At 45.2% G+C, this 26386-nt stretch overlaps 1 protein-coding gene across 3 annotated transcripts in view; it reads right to left on the reverse strand.

Annotated features, from left to right (window-relative positions):
• Positions 1-26386, reverse strand: part of ZFR (zinc finger RNA binding protein) — a 1119848-nt gene that overhangs the window by 803336 nt on the left and 290126 nt on the right. The gene's annotated exons all lie outside the window — the stretch shown is intronic.

Below are 26386 nucleotides of genomic sequence, written 5' to 3' on the forward strand. Positions count from 1 at the left end.
CCTGTGCTAGTTCCCACTCGTGGGAGACTGCTCTGCCTGCTCAGAGCGTCCGCCGCTGTGTTTTGCTCTCCGGCTAGGTGAACTGCTGACAGAGATCCCTTCTTGTATTGCCCAGAACCAGAGTTGCATTGCCTCTCTGCACAGTGGTAGTGACGCTACACCACCTCTCTTGTTGAGGTTGTACATGGCCGCTATTGTCCGTCATCAGGACATTCTTTCCCCGCACAGACGGCAGAAACGCCTTCAGTGAAAGTCTGAATGCCCTCACCTCCAAGGATTGATGTGTAGTTTGGACTCTGATGGAGACGAACAACTGCTGATTGACAGATTGTTGGCGTGGGCTCCCCACCCGGCGAGTGAGGAGTCAGTCACTACCGTTATCTCTGGCCATGGTTGCAAAAAGGTTCTCCCTTCAGAATGCTGTCCTCGCAGGCCCACCACAGGAGATCCTGTGCGACCCTGGTTGGAACCTGAAGTAGGTCTTACATGTTGCCCGAGAATGGAGACCATTGTGACCCGAGCACCCATTGAAGGGATCTCTTTCTCAGATGGGCCTCTGGCACCAGGAAAATGCAACATGCCATGAGGCCGAGCAAACCTCAAAAAGTCAAAGACCGGAAGATGCAGGGCACTGTGAAATTTGGTGATCATCTGCAGAATGTGTTGAGCAATCACCTTGGGTGTCGATGCCCCCCCTCCTCCCTTTGTGATGGATTGGTAGGGTGACCAGATTTCCAAAATGAAAAACCGGAACGACCAACAACATAAAAGAAGGACTACCCCCATCGCAGCCCACCCATTACCGCCCCTCCCCCAACACACCCCCACAACCACCACCCAATAATATTTCCAGCACCTCTCCTTTCTATAAACTGTATATGACCTAATCGGTGCAGTTTTGTCTGGGAATCTTGGCATGTTAATTCAAAACAAGCGCTTGCTCTAATTGCCATTACATGACTTGCTGTACAATTATTTACAAGCCAGTCTCGGTGGCACAGAAAGTAAGTGGTGTGACTTGTACCGGAAAGGCTGAGATTTCGAGCCAATCCTCCAACGTCAAAATACTGAAAGTGTTGTGAAAAATAATTGCAATTTTAATTACTGTAGCCACCTAATCATGCGAAACCCGGACAGGGTTTCTAAAATGAAAAAACTCCTGGGACAGAGGGTGATTTCACCAGACTGTCCCGTGAAAACCAGGACGTCTGGTCGCCCTATGGATTGGCACATGAAAGTAAGCATCCTGAAGGTCCAAAGATACCATTCAGTCCATAAGCTGGAGGGCCTGAAGGGTCTGAGAAAGGGTAACCATCTTGAACTTGTGCAAGTCTCTGAAGTCCAAGTTGGGTCTCAATCCTCTGTCCTTCTTGGTTATTAGTAAGTAATAAGGGTACCAACCCTTGTTCCTCTACGCTACATGTACAGATTCTATAGTACCTTTCTCCACCAGGGTCAAAAATTCCTGCACAAGGAGCGGATCTGAAATTTTGAAAGAGTTGCTCCCCATTGGATGATCCCGAAGACTTTTTAGAAATGGAAGGCAGTAACCCTGGGCTACTGTTTCGAATGCCCATGCATCTGAAGTAATACCCCGCCATTCTTGCAGATGCTGTGAGAGTTGCCTCCCACCGGGGCTTTGTGAACTAAGGCCTCAGGTTTTGAGGCAGCTGATGCAGAGGTTGAGGGTAAAGTAGTCGTTACCTGGACGGTCTTAGCACTTCTCCATCGTCAACCATGGGGGAAATCTTCTTTGACTCGCCAGTCCCTCTTCCAGCTAAGGAATAAAAACAAAAAGGACCTGCTCCTCAAAACTGTTTGCGATTGTCCGATTGCAGCACCAAGGAATTTGGCTGCCGCTTTGGAGGTCTGCAGCTTCTTCAGGCTCTGGTCAGCCTTGCTGCCAAATAAGTGTGTGCTGTCAAAGGGCATCTTAAGCAGTCTTGATTTCACATCTGACTTTAACCACGAACATCTGTGTATCACAGTGCTAGCCGCCATTGCTCTGCTGATACTGTCTGCAGAGTTGCACCAGTTTGAAGGGACTTGCACAAAGCCTCTTTCCCATCTTTACAAATGTTCCAAAATTTGTCTTGTTCTTCCCCGTCGGGAATACAATCAGCCACCATTGCTATACAGTCGCATAGGGTAAACGTGAACTTTGCAAGTGTGCATGTGGCGTTCGCCAACTTGAAGGGCCATACTGCCAGCCGAGAAGACATTTCTTCCCAAGGCAATATAACATTTGTCATCCCTGTCTGGATGAATCGTTGGTTAGGCAGTCTGTTGTGAAGTAGATGTGGAGGCCTGTACCACCAGGCTTTCTGGAGTCAGATGTTTTGATAGATCAGGATCGCTACTTGAGGTCCTCTATTCAGTTGACAATTTTTATTCACCTCCCGAATTCGCTCTGGCCTATCCCAGTTTGCACTTATCTGCCTGTGCAAGGGACAAATAGGATCCTCTTAGGGTCCCTTATCTAAATAGTCTGTCAAGCATCCTGCTCATAAGGTAGTCTAGGCCTGACCCACCCTAAAAATTCAATGACTCTAGCCATCAATTGTCTATATGACCCATCTGCGTGATCTGAGGGGTCAGGTTTACCAAATTCAATCTCTGGAGAAACATTTATCTCACTTGCCGTCTCTAATGTGTCATACAGATCCTTCATCCTTGACTTCTGATATTAGAAGCTTCTAGGGGGTCGGGCCGCACCCTCAAAGACTTGCAGCATTTGTAGGACTCTCTCCCATTCTGCCGGTGAAGCCGATTTCATCAGACATGTTACCCGTTCAGGGGAGGAACTCCAAGAGGACGCCGACCAGCGACTCCTTTTTCTTTGTTAGTCGTGAAGACGAAGAGGAGTGGTGAGATCCACTCCTGGATCAAGATCTTTTAGCTTTCTTCGGGACGAGGCGAGTCGCCCCTCGACTCTGAGGATCGCAATTTCAACTAAGTTGTCAAAGGGGATTTGTGTGTCCTACCTGCAGCCAACTTTCCTTTACGTTCTTTTATGGTTTTCACTGTCATCGAAAGGCAGGATCCACACTCCCATGTCTTATGATCAGATCCCCAACGCCACATACACACCCAATGGGGGTCCGTAAGTGACATCTTCGCCTGCAGTCGCAGCATTGTTTTGATCTTGGAGTCGATGTCAACGAAGATGCCAAAGTTTTACTCAATGGGCTTCTCAAAGAAACCGAAGCGCGCCGATCTTCCAATGTGATAGCCATCATGGAAAAACAGAACTGAAGCAAACGGTCGTTGTGCGCGCTATATGTACCAGTGGTGATGCAGACATAGGGACGGAGGGACATCTAGTCGACGGGCATCGACGTGCAGCACCCCCTGCTGAAATTTGTTTGAGGCAGCTAAAGCAGAATATGGACATATCAAAAATTAGGTATACATGGGAGGACACAATCCATTTGACTGCAATTTAATATATACAATGTCCTTGCGGTAAGATATGAGGGCCATACTAGTAGGCCTATCCACAAAAGGATCGCTGAACATAGGCAGGCCTCCAGATAAGGTGCGTACCAGGCCTTGCTCCGCATCAAAATCTTGTAAATACGACAGCTTTATTATTTTCCTGTGTACATTACACACAGAGCAGAGGGCAGTGGGCAGTGCAAAGGTCAATTTACTTGACACAACCAGAACACTTATTTTGATTTACATCTATATGGATGTAATTTCAAGCCATGGATAAAAGCCTCTGAAACAGAACATTTTTCTCTGAAGCGTTTCAAAAAAAGAAACTGCACACTGAAAAAAGGAATGGTTTATTTCCTTTCAGCTTCTGCTGTGTTGCTGCACATGGAGCAAGCAGACGCCCTCTGCATATTTATTTTCCTAGCATTTTAAAATTATAGAATTAAGATGGAAAACTAAGTTGCAATTTAGAATGAATATTTTTGTAACAATTTTCTTTCCAGTGAAAGCGAACTAGTATTTCGCAATTGTATTTCTCAGAGTGCATGTGCGCATAATCATGCACAGGCAGATAATTTCTACACCTATAATCTAATGTACACTCTATAAAAACAGTGTGGAAAATGATGACTATGCACGGTCTAGTTTACTTCCATTCAACTTTGCTGCCACTGGCATTTATATTAATGTACCCCATTGACTGCAGAGTGTTCTCAAGGGTGAGTGAGTCATTGCACCAATCACATTTCTACCCTCTCAAATCTTCAAGACTACAATTAAAACATACAAAAGCTGACTCTCCAGGAAGTGCAAGCTCTGTTCAAAAACGAACACGAGTTACATTTGTAATTGAAACTCAGCAAAACCTGTCCCTATGATAATCCAGATAAGTATTTAACTTTATGTAGCGCTCCATAACTGGTTCGTCCAACATCTTGGCACTTATTATTATACCTCAGTCGATGCTCAGTTAGCCGACCTCTGAAGGATGTTAGCCAATAAGATAGCTCAGCCGGTTGAGCGCTCGTTGCTGCGATCTGTGCGTGATCTGTAGGCTGCAGGTTCGAATGCCGGCAAGGCCAACTCAGCCTTTTATGCTTTCAAGGTCAATAAACAAATACTGACTTGGTGATAATTGTGATAAACAACAAGTTACTTACCAACCGGTAACGTTCTTTCGATTGGATGTTCCTCCAACGTATTCCTCATCTTAGATGTATTCCATCCAGGTTTGCTGCTCTTTGGAAATTTTTTCGGCAGAGGGCACCGTGCGTCGATATCATCGAGTCAATGGTCCCTCGAAGGCCTCTGTCGAGGGTGACGTCATCGGGTGTACAAGTAGCACGCGCGTCGCCCGTTGGCCTCAGTTCGGTTTTTCCCCCTTTTTATCTTTGATCTTGTACTGTGTAGATTGTGCCGGCAGACAGGTATGAGCCTTGCGAGATTTCAGATGGCAAGAACCCGGAAAAATCTACAGAGGGGTAGGCTGGGAGGGCGATGAGGAATATGTTGGAGGAACATCCAATCGAAAGAACGTTACCAGTTGGTAAGTAACTTGTTCTTCGGGTGGATTGTGTCCAACGTATTCCTCATCTTAGATAGACTCCCAAAGCAGTATGGACAATTCCTCTGGAGGAGGGGGTAGATTTTTCGATACTCTTAGATGGCCGAGTCTAGTACTGCTTTTCCAAAAGTTAACTCCCTAGACTGGGAAGCATCCAGGTTATAGAATTTTGAGAAGGTGTGTAGCGAAGACCAAGTTGGTGCTTCGCAAATGGATCTTATTGGAACACCTCTTTGAAGGGCCTTGGAGGAGGCGATGCCTCTGGTGGAATGAGCCCTTAGCCCTTCCGGAGGGTCTTTTTTGAGCTAGTCTGTAGCATTCTGAAATGCAAAGCACAATCCAGCGTGAAATTGTTTGTTTCGTCACCGATTGACCCAGTTTCCTTCCTGTGTAACCTATAAACAGCTGGTTGTCCACTCCAAGTCTGGAAAGTCTAGAGATGTAAAAGCTTAAAGCTCTTTTCGGATCCAACCTGTGTAATCTTTCCTCCTCCTTCGAAAGATGGGGTGGAGGATAGAATGCAGGTAAGACAATTCTCTGACTTAAATGAAAATCAGATATTACTTTCGGTAAAAATGATGGTTTTACCCTCAACACAACTCTGTCCTTATGGAATACAGTATAGGGTTGCCCAGAAGACAGTGCCTGCAATTCGCTCACTCTTCTTGGTAATGTTAGAGCAACCAAGAAGGCTGTTTTCCACGTTAGTAATCTTAATGGACACGTGTGCATAGGCTCAAAAGGAGCATACATTAAGAATTTTAGGACTAAATTTAGATCCCAGATCGGTACTTGAAATGGGTGAGGAGGAAACACATTAGCGAGTCCTTTTAAGAATTGTGTTATCAAAAGGAATTTTGAAGTAGGAGCATTCTTCCGATGAACGCTTGAAAATGGAAAGCGCCACAAGGTAACCTTTTATTGTTCCGATATTCAGACCTATGTGCTAGAGTCAGAAGGAAAGACAATACCTCCGGAATAGAACATAGGAAAGGATCGACATTCTTTTCTCTGCACCATTTGCAAAACTTCTTCCAACGGCAACGGTATAGAGACTTTGTTGCTGGCCTTCTTGCCGAAAGCAACACCTCCATAACGTCATCTGGAAGGTTCCAATCCCTGTATCTCAGCCTTTCAGATACCAAGCATGAAGGTTGAGCGTTTGGACCTCTGGATGGAGAACCTGACCCTCCATTTGAGAGAGAAGGTTCTCTCTCTCAGGAAGACGTACTGGAGGACATATGGACATGTCTAGAAGGTTTGGGTACCACGTTCTCCTGGCCCAATCCGGGGCAATTAGGATCATGCGGATCCAAAACCTTCTCAGCCTCCTGACGGGAATCGGAGGGAACGCGTACAATAGTGGGAAATTCCACTCCACCACGAACGCGTCCCCCAGGGCTCCTCTCGGGGGAAATAACCCTGAGCAATACCTTTCGCATTTTCGGTTGCAAACAGGTCTACTTGAGGGGTTCCCCAAAGGGCAAAGATCTCTTGAATGACTTCCTGAGCCAGTTCCCATTCGTGGGATGCCGTGCTCTGCCTGTTCAGAGCATCTGCCGTCATATTCTCTTCCCCGGCTAGATGAATTGCCAATAAAGAGATTCCTTCCTGAATCACCCAATTCCAGAGCTGCATTGCCTCTCTGCACAGGGGTAGTGACCCCACACCTCTTTTGTTTAGGTAGTGCATGGCCACTGTGTTGTCCATCATTATCAGGACATTCTTTCCCCTGACAGATGGCAGGAAGGCCTTCAGCGCTAGTCTGATTGCCCTCAGCTCTAAAAGGTTGATATGTAGTTTGGCCTCCGATGGAGACCAATGACCGTTGATTGTCAAATCGTTGGCATGAGCTCCCCAGCCCAGGAGTGAGGCGTCCGTCACTACTGCGATCTCCGCCCATGGTTGCCAAAAAGGTTCTCCTTTTAGGATGTTCCCTGTACAGGTCCACCATAAAAGGTCTTGTCTGACCTTGTTCGGAATCTGAAGATCCGTCATTTGACCCAAGAACTGGGACCACCGAGTCTTTAGGGCCCATTGAAGGGATCTCATCCTCAAGCGTGCCTCTGGCACCAGAAAGATGAAGGATGCCATGAGGCAGAGCAACCTTAAAAAGTCATAAGCCTGGAGATTTTGGGCATTTTTGAATTTGGAAACCATTTGAAGAATGTCTTGAGCCCTCGACTTGGGAGGCGAGCTCTTTCCCAAGGACGTGTCTAATACAGCTCCTATGTACTGAAGCTGTTGGGAAGGTGTCATCTGTGACTTCTTGAAATTGAGGGAGAAGCCCAGTTTGTGGAGGAAGTGGCAGGTGACTTTCAGATGATCCAGTGCTTGCTCGGCAGAACGCGCTCTTTTCAACCAATCGGCCAGGTAGGGGTAGACATGAATCCCCCCTCTCCTGAGGTGCGCTGCCACCACTAGCATTAACTTGGTGACGACCCTCTTGCGGAGGTCAACCCGAATGGCAGGACTCGAAACTGATAATGTGAGTCGCCAACTACGAACCTCAGGTATTTTCTGTGTTTGAGATGAATCGGCACATGAAAATAAGCATCCTGGAGGTCCAATGACACCAACCATTCCTGAAGTTGAAGGGCCTGAAGGATCTGAGAAAGGGTAACCATCTTGAACTTGTCCTTTCTGAGGAACTTGTTCAAGTTTCTTAAGTCCAAGATGGGTCTCAGTCCTCCGTCCTTTTTGGGGATCAAAAAATACGGGGAGTACCATCCCTTGTTCTTCTCCACTGCAGGTACTGGTTCTATAGCACCTTTCTCCAGCAGGATTAAAAATTCCTGCTGTAGGAGCGGGTTTGAAGACTTCATCGGGCGTCTCCCTGGTGGATTGCTCTGAGGTTGCGTTAGAAAAGGAAGGCAGTAACCTTGGGCTATTATTTCTAGAGCCCAAACATCTGAAGTAATGGCTCGCCATTCTTGCAGATGCTTTGACAGCCTGCACCCTACAGGTGTTTTGTGATGCAAGTCCTCAAAGCGGTTTTGTGGCGGATGTTGCAGCTGCTGATGGCAGAGAGGCTGCAGCCAGAGCTGGTTTAGCACGTTTTGCTCGTCCACCACGAGTGGGCTTTTTCTGGCCCCTTTGACTGGCCATTCCAATCGCCTTTCCATATGAGGTGTAGTAACGATAGGATTGTCCCCTCCATGACTGTACTTGCGCACGAAAAGGCTGAGGTTGCCCAATAGCAGCTCCTAAAGATTTGGCAGCTGCTTTTGAGGTCTGCAACCTCGCAAGGCTCTCGTCAGCCTTGTTACCAAAAAGGTGAGACCCGTCAAAAGGCATGTTCAGAAGGCGGTTCTGTACGTCCGGTGCGAAATCCGACTTCCGTAACCACGCAAATCTGCGCATTACTGTGCTAGTGCCCATGGACCTGCTTACACTATCTAGAGTGTCCAATCCAGATTGAAGGGATTCCTGCATGGCTTCCTTTCTATCTCCAACGATGGCTAGGAACCCTTCCCTTTCTTCCCCTTCTGGTATGTGCTCCGCCGCCATTGCAATGCACTCTCAAAGAGTGTACGAAAATTTTGCCAAGGCAAATGTGGAGTTGGCAGATTTTAATGCCATGCTCCCGGCCGAAAATACCTTCCGTGCCCAACCATCCACACGCTTATCGTCCCTGTCTGGAGGGATAGGCGGGTATGCAAGTTTGTTAGAAGCTGTGGCTGCCTGTATGACCAGACTCTCGGGAGTTGGGTGTTTGGACAGATAGCCGGGGTCGCTACTGGCCGGGCAGTATTTTGAGGTGAGGGATTTATTTACGGAAGGAACAGAATCCGGAGTTTCCCAATTCTTGGCCACCCTATTTTGCAGGGCTACATGAAAGGGTAGTACTGGGTCTTCGGTGGGATATTGGTCCAATATATCTGTTAAATCATCCTGGATGAATTGGGCTGATGGTTTAGTCCATCCTCAGTAATCTACTACCTTTGTCATTAATTGACGGTATGATGGACTGGCATGCTCTCCTGGTTCTGGTCTGCCAAAGTCGTTTTCAGGAGATGTGTCAATGCCACTTGCATTGTGTAATGATTCCACCAAGTCCCTCATTCTGCTTTCTTCTGAAATCAAGCATTCTGGGACATTTGGGGTGCCATATTCCAGCCCAAAATGTACATTCCCCTCATCAGATCTCTCCTGTTCCTCAAAAATTGAGGTCAGGGATTTGAAAAACTCCTTTCTGGGGAGAGGCTTGAAAACCTTCTCTGGGAGGAGGAGGAGGAAGAGGTCTAGTACCTGGCTCTGAGGACAATACAGGTTTTGTAACCTTATCCTTCTCTTTTTCTGGCTTCCCTGGCTTGGCTGGAGCCTTTGGCGCCGAGGCTTTCGGCATCTATGTCGATAACTGCGTCGACGACACCGTGGTCGTAGACAGGGTCTGCTTCGAGGGCGTCGAGGAGACCTTCGAAGATTTTCCCTTCGAGGTATGATGGGTCTCGGACGGCGTCGATGACCTCGAGCGGTCTACTCGACTCAAGCGTTTTTCACTCGGCGTCCTGGAAGGTTCCCTATCCTTCCTTTTTCGATCACCCGGGCTCAAGGGCGCGCAGATGTCAGAGGGTTGACGCTCCCGGCCGGCTTCCGAAGAAGGCGCAGACCGAGGCTTCGCTTTTTCAAACACCTCCATCATTTTGACCCTGAATACTTCCCACTCTTCGGTAGACTAATGTTTAGCGGGGCATTTCATCTTTTTTGGAGACTCGTCTGACGAGGTGGAGGGAGACCTGTGGCGTCGTTTCTTCGATCTTTTTGACGAAGACGACGAGTGATGGAATCGCTACGGGACCTTGATCTATGCCTTTCGCGTTGAGGAGTATTCTCCTCACGGGATCTCGACTCGACGCTAGAGGTTTTTCGACCTACCTGTAGCTTTCCTCTCCTCTCTCGCAAGGCCTTCCCCGTCATCGCCAAACACTTTGTACATGCCTCCATGTCGTGGCCTTCTCCGAGGCACCACAAACACTCTCGATGCGGGTTCGTGATCGACATTTGTGACCCGCACGATTTGCACTTTTTGAATCCCGATTTCGGAGTCGTGGTCAGCGTCGATGACAAGGACATATTTCGTTATTATATATTCTCACAGAACTCGAGGTGCGCCGAATGTCCAAAGCAACGTATACTGCGGAAAAACAGAACTGAGGCCAACGGGCGCTGCCCGTGCTACTTACACACCCGATGACGTCACCCTCGACGGAGGCCTTCGAGGGACCACCGACTCGACATCGACACACGGCGCCCTCTGCCGAATTTTTTTTCGAAGAGCAGCAAAGCTGGATGGAATACATCTAAGATGAGGAATACGTTGGAGGACACAATCCACTCGAAATATATGTACTATGTACAGCGCTTTTGCCAAAGTGCTACCTAACCATTTGACCATGAGATTAGATACAGAATTTAGCATATAGTTTTGCCTACCTGCACTGTTGTTTCATAACATGGGCATACCATTAGGTAGTAATAGCTCCAGGAAATTAGGACTTCCACTAAACATCAAAAGACAATTCTGCTATCGAACCTCAAAACACACAATACAATTCATGTTTGCTTTACAATGTAATTGGCTAGGTTTTTGTGTTTTCAACATTTAAATATACACAGGAGAGATCAAATGGCCAGACCGTAGAAAAATAAAGAAAGGTGTATTCTGTCACAATGCAGAAAGCTGCTGCTTAGTAATGATTTCCATACAGTTTCTGCACACGTCAGCTGGATGTCACATACATTTTACTCTCTTACAAATGGAGAAAAGTCATTTTTACTCTTAAAATCACATTTACTGAAAGTTTAAAAATATGGAGTAAAATCCTCAAAATCTTATCTGGAGCACTGGACATAAATCACAGATTAAATGTCAGGCGCTTACAGCCCCCCAATGTGTCAAAGTGATATCTTTGAATAGTGGCATCTTCCTCAACCACAATGAATCATGGTGGGTGTATAATCTGAAAAACCATTTGACTGGTTTAAATTAGGAACTACCAAGTGTGCCCCCCCCTTAATGAGAAAAGTTTACACCGCGACCCTGTGCAGATAACACATGATCGCCCCCTAGTTCCGGAATGAGGGCTCCACAAATGCTGAGCATCTCACTTCTGGAGTATCATATGAGGAATAGGCCCCAGTGTTAGCTTTCACTGTGGCTCCACCTATCCAGAGAGGCTCGGACTGTCAGCAGGATCGGGTGATAATGGGTTTGTTAACATGCAGAGCACCTCCATTTCATAATCACGGCCACAGATGACCCATTTGGAGTGGGGACATTTGCAGCAGCTATACCAAGATCAGGGTACATGAAGTATGGCCATTTAAATATACAAACAATGGCAGTGTGAATGTAGGAGTCACGTGTAAACACATATTGAAAACACCTCCCCAGAGAGATGGCGAGTTGCTGCCAAATGTCAAGTCCAGGTAGAGAAGGTCCCAGCCAGTGAATAGCTTAGTTACGGAGTCGGAAATCTGGAGAAAGAGCGGGCGGGTCAGGGGGAGAATTCACGCAGGTGCCCCAAGAGTGACTTATGATTTAAGTAATTGAGCGCTTACAGCTGCGATAACGGGCCCGACATTCTTCTCATGGGGATACCGATGCAAAGGAAAATAACAGATGAAATCCACGCATTGAAGGCGAGTTAGATAACTCATAAGGTCGAGCTGCATTTTTAAATTAAAGTTACTCACTGTAGTGACTAGAGTACTCAGTCCTTGGTCCCCTTTCCTCCATCTTTGTGGGCGTCCCACAACATGGGGCGCAGTAGTGGAACCTTTGGCAGTGAAAAAGTGAGCTTCCCCTTTAAATGTAGTACAGTGCTCCTTCAGCACCTCATCTCAGGGGGTACATCCTTATCCTCTGCAACAGCCTCCCTCTGCAACAGCCTCCCTCTTTCTGGGCGCACTTATCCCCCCCCTTGCGTGTCCATTGCCAGACCATGAACGTACTAGACCTAGCAAGTTTGTCTGTCCTGTTCTCCCTCCCGTCTCCCCTCCCTCGTTTGGTTGTACCTGAAATACTTGAGCATAGGCTTATTAGTGATGACCAACCACCAATCAATCTGAAATGTCGTCAGGCTTAGTACGGTAGTTTATTATTCTTTATGTCATTTTCCCTCTCCCCCATGACCCCTCTGTCAGGCACTTACACTATCTGACAAGTCGTTGGGCATAGTACGGTAGTTTGATTGTATGCTCTTCTCTTCCTTCCCGTCATGCACTTGCACTAGTTGAAATGCCTCTGGCCTAGTATGCTAGTTGTTTTTGTTAAGATCTTTCAGAATGTTCAAGGCCTAACAATGACAACTGTATTCCCTTGTTCCCTTCCCGCTTTGAAGCACTTCATTTGTGTATAAGCACTTTTACAAATAAACAAATACAATTTACCTATGTACGCTGCTACTACACAGCTGTCCGTATGTTACTGCATTTATCCCATTCTGCTAGCATTTTTATCTATGCATGCTGCCACCTCTATTTCTGTTATGCAACCTTGCTCCCTCTGGCTCTGCTGCTCGAACAAAATGAGTTGCTGATATGTAGTACGCAACAAATCTAGCTAGCAAATGAGATGCATTTTTAAGTTGGTGTCCAGTACATATGACCATTCAGGTTTACCTTATCGTCACAGGTCTTTTAGAGGTTTACTATTGCATGTTTTATGCAAATTCCTAGACACATAGTTGATGTCAGATAGGTATGTTTGTATGACATAAGAGCCCTTTAGTGGGTACCTAGCCACGGCGGCTGGGCATTTTCCAATCTCTGCCGTTGCAAAGAAGTCTACTGATGTGGAAACCCAGGCTCTGAAAATCTGTGAGTATACTTGTTCAGAGTTCCTATTTGTGTTCCTGCAAAAGGCCTTTGCTTAAATTGTCTGCAAGACAGTTTTACTCTCCGGGCATGTTGTGCCAGGATGAAAAGGTTCCTCTTGACGCACCAATGCCATTAGTGCTGCGCGAGAATAGACTGGTTTTGAATGCGCTCCACTTTGTTATTGTAAAACATGGCTGTGGTATTGTCTGTAGATCAGCACACTTGTGTATGGAAGGAGTCATTAGAATGAGCACCAGACATTTTGATTGCAGACCTTTTGATTGCCATGAGATCCAGCAACTGTATGTGGTAAGTCACCTGCTGCTGTCTCCATCCTCCTTGCACAGTGAACTCTCAACAACCAGCCGCAGCCTCGCACAAACTGGCCTGTGGGAAATGTATGGTAATCTGCACTTGTGGATAAATCAAAGGCCTGTCCTTCGTAATATTTGTCTCCACCAGTGAATTGTGTTTACCACCCTTTGTGACACGACCACTTCATTGTCCCACCTGCCAGGAACATGTGACGACTGGCTTGTGAGCAATTGCGGTAATTTGCACATGTTCAGTCGCACAGGCGAAACAATGAATATACATGAACCCATCATCCTTAACAGTTTTGTGATTTTTCTGATGAGACACTTTCCAACAGGAGTCCTTCTAGGGAAAATGCAAGCATTGTTAACCAAGGGCATAATTTAATGCCTTGTAAGTGTATAAAATGGCTTCTAGAATTGTTGTTTGCTTTACTCTTAATTAGGCTTGATTTAGGTGTGTGGACTAAAACGTCACAATTGTGTAGACATGTATGGTCTTCTGTGTGTATTCGGCTAGCAAAAGGCTGCAGTCTCTCCCGTTATTACCCAGTCATCTAGGTATTTCCCCTGGTAGACACATGGGTTACATCAGAAAAAAAGGATTGCAGCAACAGGGGGACCTTCAGCAGAAGTCCCTCTGGTCACACATGTAAACTCAAAAAACAGTGGAGATAGATGAATGTTTAGAAAGTTCAGAGAATCATCAAAATACATTTCTGCCCCAACAGTCATTTTGTGATCAAGAAACTCCTGTACGATCCCTGCTGGTCCCCATTAAGATGGCAACCTTGACCGAGAAGTCCTGTGGAACTCTGCAAAAAAACGCTTTACATGGTAATTATGGAAGCAAGTGTGTGCCATAAAGGAATAGGGCTGGACACAAACCAGGCAGCTCACTGTCTGACCACAGGGCACAGGTAATACAGTACCCCTGGAGGAGCTTGTGGGTGCAGTAATTGCTACAATGTAGAATGATTGGCCGAAAAAGGGATAAATATCACGTTTAGTGATTAACAGCGTGGGTAGGACATGTACTACCACTAACAAACCGTACTAACAAATCACCCTTCTGCATACACCTCTCAGACTCTGAACTAAACACAAACATACCTCTACTGCACCACCAAGCGCAAATACTTCACAACACCACAAGAATGAAACAAACCCACACTCCGCCCAACGCCACATGGCGGCCATAAAAAAGAAAAAATTAAAAAGAAAATCACACCCAAGGTCAGTGAACGGTGTATACAAACTGAAGCTGCAAACAGCACATCACAGCTCTCTTGGGGTATTGGCACCATACATTGGTACTTGAAGCAACTAGAATTAGGCTTACCCACGAAGACCAAGGCTCTGCTCCTAAATTGAATAATCGGATTGGCAGGTACTGCTATGCCCTGTACGCTTTAGAGGGAATTGAAGAACCTGAGAGAACCTGAGGGCGTCCTCACTTTTCCCCCTGTAGCTTCCTCTCGGATGGCCAAGGAAAGGCCGTTGCCTTTGGATCCTAACCCAGAGGGTGGAAATGCGAGCGAATATAACGAGTGGAGGAGACATGAGGAGAGAAAGTCCTTAGGTGAGTCATGGTATTCCCCCCCGCCCTCCATTTTCTTTTCATAATGAACCCTCCATCCCTCAAGCCTTTGTAGCCTATTGTCAGCCCTTTCCCTGTTATTCCCTCCAAATCTTCCAAAAGAAAAACACCAGCTCTAAATTGGGACAGGGAAGAGACCAAATAGGAAGACACATCCTCATTTTGTTGAGACAAACACATAAGATCATTTTGTTAATACAGGCATCAGCCTCAGCTATGTACTGGGACAAGGAGGAGGACAGCACAAGTAAGGCAGAACTACCGTTCTGATGGTGAGCAATTCAGTCTATCCTGGACTCATCATGGTTCAATATTTCTTCAGGCGATATGGATAGACCTCTATTAATTTAAGGTCATTCTATGACATCAATGTTTATGAAGAACAGCAAATAATTCTAGCTGTTTTGTGTTTATGATGCTTGCAGCAACTACATCAACAAGCAATCACATCATACTTGGAATATAGAATAAAGAGAAGCCAATATAGAACGAAAACTGTACCTTAAAGATAGAACTATACACTATCCCATTAAGCTAAGGGGGTGTAGAAGACCACAGCAAAATCCACCGAAGAAGTTCCAGATATTGTTAAATATACCTAAATGGAACGAAACATGTTGGGTTCAAATTTACATCCTTATCCTAAAGGCTGTGGAATTAGTAGTCATCATTAAAGCATATGCTGACTTTAAAAACAATTAGTTCGAAGATAACCAGATTACAGTTACTATATAAAATGACTGTTTACATACCTATGCGTGTGAATTGTAACATTGACAAATTAAGAATTTTGTAATGTTTTATTAAGCACTGGAGGAAAAATTCCAATTGTGATAGGAACTTGGAAAACAATCTATACACAAAAAAGGGGGGTGGTTTGTTCCCATACAGACTTATTTAGACTGAATAAATTACCAGTAACTTAGCATAATGGCCATGCAAAATGTCAATACATCACTTTATGAGTGTTCAAGCAAACAAAAGATTGGTGTATTTGTGTGTTACTTTTTATATTGCTCCCTTCTGAAGAAGCCTTATTCTAATTGACTGATAAATAAATAAGTACTTGTTTATTCAAGAAACCTTGTGTGTAAGAGTTTATTTGAATACTTGTCACTGTGAATCTCCAACTCCCCTAGAGCTCACATTGACCCCTTTTGAGATCAGCCTGACTGCTCAACACGCTACCAAAACGGTGTAGTACAACAAGCTTATACCAAAGGTTGGTTTTCCTAGACCTGTAGTCAGAGTTGTTTGTAGTGTTCCCAAAGGGTACTGCATACAAACTTTGCCCAACACCTGCCTTGCGTGTTTGCGCTCAAGTTATTATGGAGAAACAGGCTTTACCCTTGGAAGCTTTTTCAGCTAGGCTCCAACCTTATGCTCTGTTTTCCATGCCTTCCAGATTATTTCCAATGTTACTTTTCTCTTCTTTCACTGGTCACTCGTGTACCCTGGCACTGCTAGAGTATGTTTTAACCATCAGTGCTAACCCTGGTTTTTTTATTCTTGGCCATTCAGACTGGGACCACAGTCATAATCCGGCATATGATCTATCACACGTGTAGCTGCTCTTATAGTCGCATGCTGCGGTGAGCCCCTCCAGTTGGAAATTTACAGATCCTGCCTCGCGGAAGTGGTATTTATCCCAGTCTTACTACTACTCCTGCTAATGTTCAGTAGTATGTAGCTCGCACAATGCCCAGGTCTGCCTCACAATTTTCACCCCTGGTTTCCCCGGTCTACCCTTTGCAGGGGGCCTTGTAGTGCATTACTCATCTTGATGCAGGGCTGGCTCGGGTGGCACCATGTGCTTTTCCTCGCTCACTAGTGATTTGTTGCCTTCTCTTTTATTCTTTTATTTAGTCTGTTTGTTGGACTTTACATTGATATTCATCAGACTGAGACTGTACTTTGTTAATGGTCTACAGGGTCCAACATCGGCTTTTGGTCCTGAAGAAGGCAGTCTGAACAACTCGACTCCGCTGAAACGCCATCACGATATACACGCCTTGGCCGTGTCTAACGTTTCTGTCATCTGTTTTTTGGCGTAGACCCTAGCCATCTTTCCATGCTGCCTTCAAATTGATTCATGTCTATCCTGGCCCACTTGAAATGAAGGTAGATTGTTGTGTAATTAAATTTGACTCATGTTCCTTGTGCCCTGCCTGAAATGTAGGTAGACTTATGTAACTAACCCCAGCAGGCAACCAACATACAGATATGCCTGCATTTATTTACATTTGTTCTTTTTTTATTCAAACTACGTTGGCAATTGCTTAACTTTTCATTGTTTTGTCTGTTTTCTTGATTACTTGTATTCTTGAAATAAATAATTTAATGTCTTATTTGACTGTATTAATTACAAATCTTCTTTTGTTTGATTGAACACTGATCCATAATGTGATGTATTGACATTTTGCATGACCAGGATGCTAAGTCACTGGTGATATATTCAGTCTAAACAAGTCTATGGGAACAAACCCCCCCCTTTATTAAGCACTGATCATTTTTGGGGTGCACTTAACATATTTGAAGACAACATTTTACCAGAGACTATATTTTTTTGTTATAATAAATTGAATATATACTTTCTATTGGGAGAGCAAATGTAATCCCTTTTTTTCACTCCTTTATAGTTGTAACCTGGATGAATAGCAGTCATGAACTCACAAGTACAGAAGGTCTTTAAAGTGTGTGTGATCTGGCCCAATATTCAGCGCATAGATTTGGTCGTCACAGGTAGATATGTAACCATTTGTTGGTTCAGTGAACCAGCAATTTCAACATGGGTTTCGGGAAAGCATGCACTAGATGGTTACTAATGTTTTCTTTAGGTACAGATCGACCGTACCCCTTGCGGCGAGTCCAAATCTGTTTAAACTCAGCTATAACATTTTATGTTTTTATTCTCTCCAAATTCCCATGCCCTTTTATATCCAATTTACATAACGGTAGGTAATTTTCTCAACACAAGTATAATCTCCCCAGACCATTATCATGGGAAACCACTAACAACTCCTCCTGGACCTACACCCTCCTTCCACAGAAAGTTCACAGCACTTGATTAATTCCTGTTTTCTGTAAACATTGCTAGCCTCCTTTGACAATATGTTTCCCCCTCTCCCTCCAATTGACTATCCATTTCTAATCCCACCATCTCTCCCAGCCCGGTCATTGCACAATTTTCAAGTCCTTTTTCATCAACTGACACCCAATGGCAACTTGAAGAATCACTCTTCGATCCATTGCTCTGGGTTTTCTAGAACTTAAACCATCTTAACCTAAAAGGAACTAATGTTAACAAAGCTGGTCAATCGGGCCATAAATACAGATTATGGGCGTTAATGCCATTTCTTGCAGATTGGCAATTTTTGCCTGTTCGCACTAAATAGTGGCACAAGTCACATTTAACTCTACAATCACACCATACAACTGACCTGGAGGCTGAAGACCATCCAAACTTATTGAGCGAACAAGAGAAGAGCATGGACTCGGCATGGAGCTCCATGGTTTTTGTTGAGGTTCTTTCTCCACACGCAATACCCTTAATGTTGTCATTTTCTACTTCCCCATCAGTAAGCCTGCCTCCATCCCAGTGGCCTAGGATTTACAAAAGCCAGCCTCCCAGGACATCATTAACTGGGCAGCCAGTGAAGGGCATAGACTATGGGTGACTCCTGTTTGCCTGGTGCTCCAGACCTATGACCACTACTAGTCCAGACTTCAGTTACAAGTCGAGAACAACCAATGACCACTTTCTTTTATACCAGGATTATGCTTCCCCTGCCAGAGTTCCCATCTATCCAAAGTTGTACATTGTTTCTATATGGTGTCTTATACCGTTGATGGGAAGCACATCCAAAGCTCTCAAACCATGAATAAAGTGGTAAGCCTGCATTCAAATTTATTTCTGAAAACATTCTGTATGCTCCTACTTCTGGAGCAGATCGTCTGGCCTTGGAAAGCCATATCTGACAAGTATGACTTGACAGGTGAACAGGCATAGACTGTGCTAGGCATGTCTGCCGAATGTGTGTGTAGTCTGCATGTGGTTGCATGTTAATCATTGTGCATGTGTTCTGCACGTTAAGTATGGCAAAGCCCTCAACTGCAGCCACCTGCCCTTGGGTTTAATATACTGATATAGCATTAACACCCAATACGACTAGCTGGGTCGGGTGTTCTCAACCCGGGGCCAGAGAGGGTGTTAAAGCTATTAGTACTATAATGTATGGGGAAACCCAGGTTGTCACTAATAAGTGACTTCCCTAACTTCTACAGGGAGTTAAGTACTAATATATATGTAAGGTAGTGGAATATTCATCAACAGCTATGTCAAACTCTCGGTATTGATAATATAAAAGCATATACATTTATTCACAATATAATAACATGACATACAAATGATTCAATTCAAAAAGTTACAACATTAGAAAAAAATATTACAGTGCAATATATCGCGAGTCCAGATAATTAAATCTTATTTTTCGCCCGGCTTCTAGAAAGTTTCTTGATTTCAAGTTAAAGTTGGGCCCCAGTGATTACTGCTTAAACAATCTAGTTAAAACGCAGATTCTCACAGAAAATCGTGCACCGTGAAGGCCTAACTAACTTGAGAAGTCAAGAAACTTCCAAGAAACCTGCGAAAAATAAGAATTATCTGGACTCGCAATATATTGAAAATAAGGAACTCCAATATACTGTGAAAAAAAGGCCTATATGCGCAATTTGAACCTCTGAAACCAAAGAGATCGCGTTTACTAAACGCCACACTGCAACCTTTTATATTTGATATGAAGACACAATCTACACGGGATTAAACTAAAAAGACTTTTGGGAGAAGATTTTCCAATAACCCAGAGAGGGATTCTACCTCCTGATTTATTCAACACGCCGTCATTTGGACGCCATCCACACGCTACAGCAGTTCTCAAACACAAGGTAACTACTTCTATGATGATGATGATCCAGTGCTATATATTAACATTTGGAATATAAGTAGCACCTCCCGATGAATGTCCCCACTGAAAATCGAGGACAGAAACATGTTGAGCCTGTTGATATAGTAATATCACATCTAGACACCTACACTATAAGTCCTGAAGTTTGTCTACCTCAGACGAAATCACAAACAGAGAGGCAGATATATACTAAACTGAGTAATTTTGATACCTAGCAACCTCTTAAGGAAATCATTGTGGTCATGAAGACTATTGTTTCTTCCATATAATAGTTTTTATATTGTTTGCACTGTAATATTTTTTCTAATGTTGTGCTAACTGTGTTGAATCATTTGTATGTTGTTTTATCAAATTGTGAATACATGTATTTATTTATTTTTATTTATTTATTTAATTTATTAAATTTATATAGCGCGCAGGCAGCCCAGGGGCATTGTGGCACTGTTACTTGCAGGAAGACTTAGTTACAATGTGAGCAGGTTGTGCCTTGGGTTACAGTAAGGCAGTGACCTGTGATCAGATATATCACATAATACATCATACAATACAATTATGAGGGCTAGGCCATGTAATTGTTAGATGAACAGGGTCGTTTTCAGGGTTTTCCGAAAGGCGGTCAGTGAGGGTTCAGAGCGCAGGGAGCTAGGGAGGGTGTTCCAGTGTACGGCAGCGAGGTACGGGAAACTGGAGCCCCCTGCTCTGGTCCTTTTTACCCTGGGTACTGAGAGCATGCTGGCATAGGGTGATCTAGTGGGTCTTGTGGAGGAGACCAGGTGGATCCTCTGCGAAAGGTACATTGGGGCGGCAAGATGGACACATTTGTGGGTGATGCTTAGAGCCTTGAATAGGATCCTCTCCTTTATGGGGAGCCAGTGGGAAGCTTTTCTGGCAGCTGTGATGTGCTCTCTCTTGGCAATGCCTTGTGCAGCGCGTAGGGCACTGTTCTGTATTACTTGGAGCTTCTCAAGATTTTTGTTGGAGGTCCCAAGGAAAAGAATATTGCAGTAATCAAGTCGCGAGCCGGTTATGGCCCTGGCTATGTTAAGTGCAGGTGTCTTTTGACAGATAAGGTCTGATTGCGTTAAGGAGTTTTGCATGGTAACCGGCAGAGGAGGCAATGGCGTTTACTTGTCTGGTCATGGATAGATTGGAGTCTAAGTAGACGCCTAGTGTTTTTAACGTGTCAAGTACTGGGATCGTGATTGAGTCAATGGTGAAATGGCTGAACTGAGCATCAAGTTTGTTGATGGTGTCAGGGGAGCCTACGAGTAGGAGCTCAGTTTTGTCGGAGTTAAGGCAGAGGCCATTGATAGCCATCCACATTTGAATTGTGTTGTAGATGTTGTTGAGGGTAGCAGAGTCCGTGCCATAGTTGCCTGTCAGAGTGAGAAGGATCTGTGTGTCGTCGGCGTAGTTGGTGTAAGAGATGCCCATGGCGTCAAGGAAGAGGGGGCGGGTGAAGATGTTGTAGAGGGTGGGGGAGAGGCAGGAGCCTTGGGGCACCCCACATAGCATGATAGAGGGTGATGCAGTGGCTAGGTCGGAGAAGACCTGCATGGTCCTGCCTTGGAGGAAGGAGGCGATCCATGTAATGGCTTCTTGAGAGAAGTTGGCTGTGGAGGAGAGGTGGTGGCAGAGGATGTCGTGGTCTACAAGATCAAAGGCTGCCGACAGATCCAGGAGAAGGAGCAAGGCAGGTTTGCCTTGGTCCCTTGCGTCGTCCATTTGGTTTTTTAGGTCGAGTAGGGCGGTCTCTGTCCCATGCCTAGGGCGAAAGCCGGATTGTCTCAGTCCAAGGAGGTTCTGTTCTTCGAGGAAGTGCTGGACCTGCAGGTAGGCTGCTTTGTCTAGAATCTTGAGGAGGAAAGGGACAGTGGTGATGGGGCGGTAGTTATTAGGGGAGGTGGGGTCAAGTGTGGGTTTCTTTATGAGGGGTCGGACCCATGCTTCCTTTAGGCAGGCGGGGACTCTCCCCGTGGTGAAGGAGGCGTTGACGAAGGCTGTTAGAAAAGGGGCCAAGGTGTCTGCGCAGTCTTTGATGATGGAGGCAGGACAGGGGTCGCCTTTGCAATTGGAGGGTTTTATGTTTTTCATAATGTTGATCATGTCGTTTTCTTGGACGGTTTTAAACAAGAAGGTGGGTGGGGCCTCAGTGGGTGATGGGGGCAGTGGTGGTGGGGAGGGTGTAGTGTGGGTGGAGAGTGTTAGTTTGGTGTTCAAGATTTTGGCTTGGAGAGAGCTGATCTTATTGCGCATGGCTGTTTGGATGTTGTCACACCATTCTTTGTCCTTAGTGAAGTTTTGGGGGATGGGTGTGGGGTTCTCAAGTTCCCTGAAAATGGCGAACATTTCCTTGGTGTTCGACTTGGCCTCAGCAATTCTCTCTTCGAAGGATTTAGCTTTGGCTTTAATGATGGCTTTCTTGTAATTAATTGCAAGGGATTTGAAGTTGAGTTTGTCTTTCTCATCCCGTGATGTTTGCCAAAGAGCTAATGCTGCCCGTTTGTCGGAGCGTAGTTTTAGAAGGTCTTGGGTGAACCACGCATTAGCGTGTCTAGTGGGTTTGGTTTTCCGAAGTTTAAGTGGGGCGATGGTATTGATTGCTGCTGTGATGGCCGTATCATAATTTTTTGCCAGAGTTTCCGGGTCGTTGGAGAATGGGGCTGTGAAGGCGGGTCCCTGTAAGAAGGGTAGGAGTCTTTCTTTGGTCAGTTGACGGGCACTCCTTGTAAGGGCAGGAGGCAAGGGAGGAGGGGGGTGGGATGTGGTTGTAGTGGTGGGGATGTTAAAGGTGATGGTGTGGTGGTCGGACCATGGGGTGGGGGTGTTGCCCGTGACTGTGATGGGGCAATTGTGGTGGGCGATCCAGTCTAGTGATCTGCCTAGGGCGTGTGTGGGGTTGTTGATGGTGTTGACGAATCCTAGGGTGGCTAGAGCTGTGTCAAGTGCTTTGGCTGTAGGGTCTTTGGCGTCATTCAGGCCAAGGTTGATGTCTCCAAGGAGAATGGCTTTGGATGACTTTTTGAGGTTGTCCGCCAGGAGGTGGGTGATGGAGGCCTGGAAGTCTCCTAGGGGGCCTGGTGGTCGATAGATGAGGTGTAGGGTGATGGTGCATTGGTGCGAGATGGTGAGTTTTAATTGAAGGTAGTCGCTGTTATTGTTGATAGTTTTGTCAGCCCTTCTGATGGTGATTGAGTCTTTGGCTATGAGAGCGACACCGCCTCCAGTGGTCATGCGATCTTGTCTCGTGATGGCATAGCCAGGTGGGAGAGCGAGGGATAGGGCGGGGCCTGAGGCTTCATGTAGCCAAGTTTCGGTGACGATTAGAAGATCTAGATCTAGGGTGGTAATAAGGTCGTGGATGTCTAGTGCATGCGCATTGATGGAGCGGGCGTTGATGAGGGCACATTTGAGGTGCGGTTCAGGGGTGACATTGATGGTCGGGGGTGGCCTATCCGAACCGGTGGGAGGCATGTTTCCTGGGGTCATAGACACAGATAAAGTGGCATTTGCATCATTAGGTAGCAAGGCAGTGGTAGAAGAATTGCAAATAGCGGTAATTTCATTCAAACCAGTGGGGGGCATGTTTTCTGGAGTCATAGACACAGATAAAGTGGCATTTGCATCATTAGGTAGCAAGGCAGTGGTAGAAGAATTGCAAATAGCGGTAATTTCATTCAAACCAGTGGGGGGCATGTTTTCTGGAGTCATAGACACAGATAAAGTGGCATTTGCATCATTAGGTAGCAAGGCAGTGGTAGAAGAATTGCTAATAGCGGTAATTTCATTCATACGTGTGAGTGACACATTAACAAGAGTCTTAGACATTGTATCCAATGCAAGTGGCTCACGGTGGTGCTTGATAAGTGGGGTCAGCTTCGTTGTGTGGATTAGTTTGTGGTATAGATGCAGTACTGGGGAGGTGGCCTTTCGGTTAGTTGTAGGTAAGGTTCTCGACTGTAGTCGTGCATTGCGTGCACTTGTGGGGATGGGCAGAGTGACCAATACGCTAGGTAAAGTACGTGTGTGTAGACGGTCTCGCCTTTTTGCAAGTGTGTGGGGTAGTTCTGGAGTGCGGGACTCCTTACCTTGAGATTCCAGCAAGAGTCCGTGGTAAACGGCAGACTTCGAGCAGCGAAGAGCTGCAAAGAGGAGTGCAGGCCTTGTCCTCTGGCCTTCTCCTTGCGGCTTCGCCTGGCGGTGGGCCCCGTCTCTCTTTATGGTGGGGGGGTGGAGCCGGCAGGGTGGGAGGCCGTATGAGGCTGCGGGTTGCGGGCGGGAAGCGGCGTCGTTTCGGCGCCAAATTCAAAAAATGCTTTCTCGGTGCCCATGCCTTCCAAGGCGGGGGCCTGCGCGAGATCAGCTGGCTCTCCGAAAAGCAGATGGAATTCTGCTGCCAGAATGCTTTTATTAGTAACGAGAGCTTGACATATTTATGCTTTTATTAGTAACGAGAGCTTGACATAGCTGTTGATGAATATTCCACTACCTTACATATATATTAAGGCTATTAGTACCCCAAGTTTCTGATCCGGAAACCTGCAATGAAGACAAAAGTATGTTCATTCAAGGAACGGGTCACTACGCGTGTCCAGTCCCTTGAATGAACATACTGGCACAAGATGGCCGCCATGGATCTGGAAGGAGGGGTTCCATAAAGAACCCCTCTTCCATTTCAATGGCGGCTGGCATAGGGAGACCAAGTGACACTGCGGCGGAGGGCGTCACGACAATCGGGTAAGTGGGGCTGGGGAGGTAGGCTGGGGTTGCTACAAACATGTAGGGAATGGGAGGTTGGGAAGAAGATGACGTTGTGGGGGAGAAGCAGTCTCCAGGTTACATGGGGCACAGGCTGAGATCAGTAGTTTTGGCCCAGCGATCCAAGGAACCGGATTAGCTGCTCTTCCCGGGGTGCCAATTAAACTAGCGCCCTTTCCACCTTTATTACTGTACACTATAAAGTCCCATGAAAACTGGGGTCCATACGCCAGTCTCGGACATAATTCATGCCACAGCACTCTTCACACTACAGCTTCCATCACAACATTACACTAATCTCTGCTAATAATCGAACAGTTGCTTACATTAGAATTACTGTTGGCATGCAATCTGATGGTCCTTTTCTCATGTCTGTTCAGGCTAGTCTGCCAAAGGGTCATTCAACCTACAGTGCTTCAAAGTCATAACAAATCGCAGTAGTTGCTATACAACTATCAGGTAACATGACAAAAGGTTAAGTGTGTTGCAGTACTTTTCAATAGACACAAGGACTAAGTCATCATTAATTTTAAACATTCATGTCAGACAATTTAGTTACTAATGTTCTTCAGAAAATAATAAGCTAATTCAGAGAGAGGGTGCTAGCATGCACTAACATACATTAGACTTAAGCAGATGCAGAACAAAACCAATCAGATAAATAAGACAATTGACATTTCTATGAGCAAAGCTGTGACACAATAGCTATTGTACTGTATGAAAGAATGCTACATGCTGCCAACTGAAACCAAAAATGCAACGAAAAAGGGCTCCAAGGAACGAACAAGGGTTGTATGTAGATCATTTCATTGTAATGGCCCAGTCAATGCTTATGTTAAGTAAATTAATTTCAATACACTGGGCCTACAAAAGATTGCAACATATTGATAGCATGTGATATAACTTCACAAGATGAAAAACATTTTACTACAACAAAAGAAACAAAGCTACCCTGTAGCATGCAAGTGAACTGAACTGTTGAACCAACAATCTACTATATTTTAAACAATGTATTAATTTAATGCAATAATCTGTAGAGCGTCATCATACCGGGAGCAAGTTTAAACATTCTTGCTTGCTTTCCTATTCGATTTTTGTCTTTAATCAAGCTAACATACAAAAGAGGATTGCTTTTAATTGTAATGACCCTCCTTCCATTAAAACCATGTCAGAGGTAGATGGCAATGTCACCACAATCTAAGATATATGAAAAAATAATATCACGGACAGCTTAAAATGCAATGTGAATTGTGGTTATGATAAAACTATGTGGTCTCCAGTTTCACCTTGATTTAAAAAATGCTCAACTCAAGTAACCTTATCATTAAAAAGGATTCCAAAGATAGAAATATCAGTTATAAAAATGACATCTTTATATAAACACTTTAAAACATTTATATATCTCATAAAAGGGGGAATTCCATGCATATTATGCAACTGTCTTAAGCGAAATTCTATTTCAACGTTTGAAAGCAAACAAATAAAAGATCAGGTTTAACCTGAATATTATGTTCAGTATATAGGGCATCTGATTTTCAGTATGCATGTCATCATTTGTAATACAAATTTAAAAATCAAAAATGAAACTTTAAGCCTGCAAGAAATACAAGTTAACTAGCTATCCTTGAACTAAAAGTATGGTCACTGTCATTAAGCAGTAAACATTAATGAAAATATTGGGCCTCATTACGACCCTAACGGTCTGCTAACAACGGTGTGAGTAGGATCACTGGCACTGTTGTTAACAGACCGGCAGAGTACAAGTGCGAGCTGGATGTCCTCCCACGAGCCAGGTCTGACCTGGCGGGTGGAACGGCACCCGCTCGCAGACTGACGGAAGCACTGGCAATGTTGCACACGATGCCGGTGCTTCCGTCCTCCCCATTCCCAATGAGTCCTATGGGACTCAAATGGGAATTGG

This window comes from Ambystoma mexicanum, chromosome 6p (assembly GCF_040938575.1).
Source record: "Ambystoma mexicanum isolate Mex_15411 chromosome 6p, UKY_AmexF1_1, whole genome shotgun sequence".
NCBI classification, from domain to species: Eukaryota; Metazoa; Chordata; class Amphibia; order Caudata; family Ambystomatidae; genus Ambystoma; species Ambystoma mexicanum.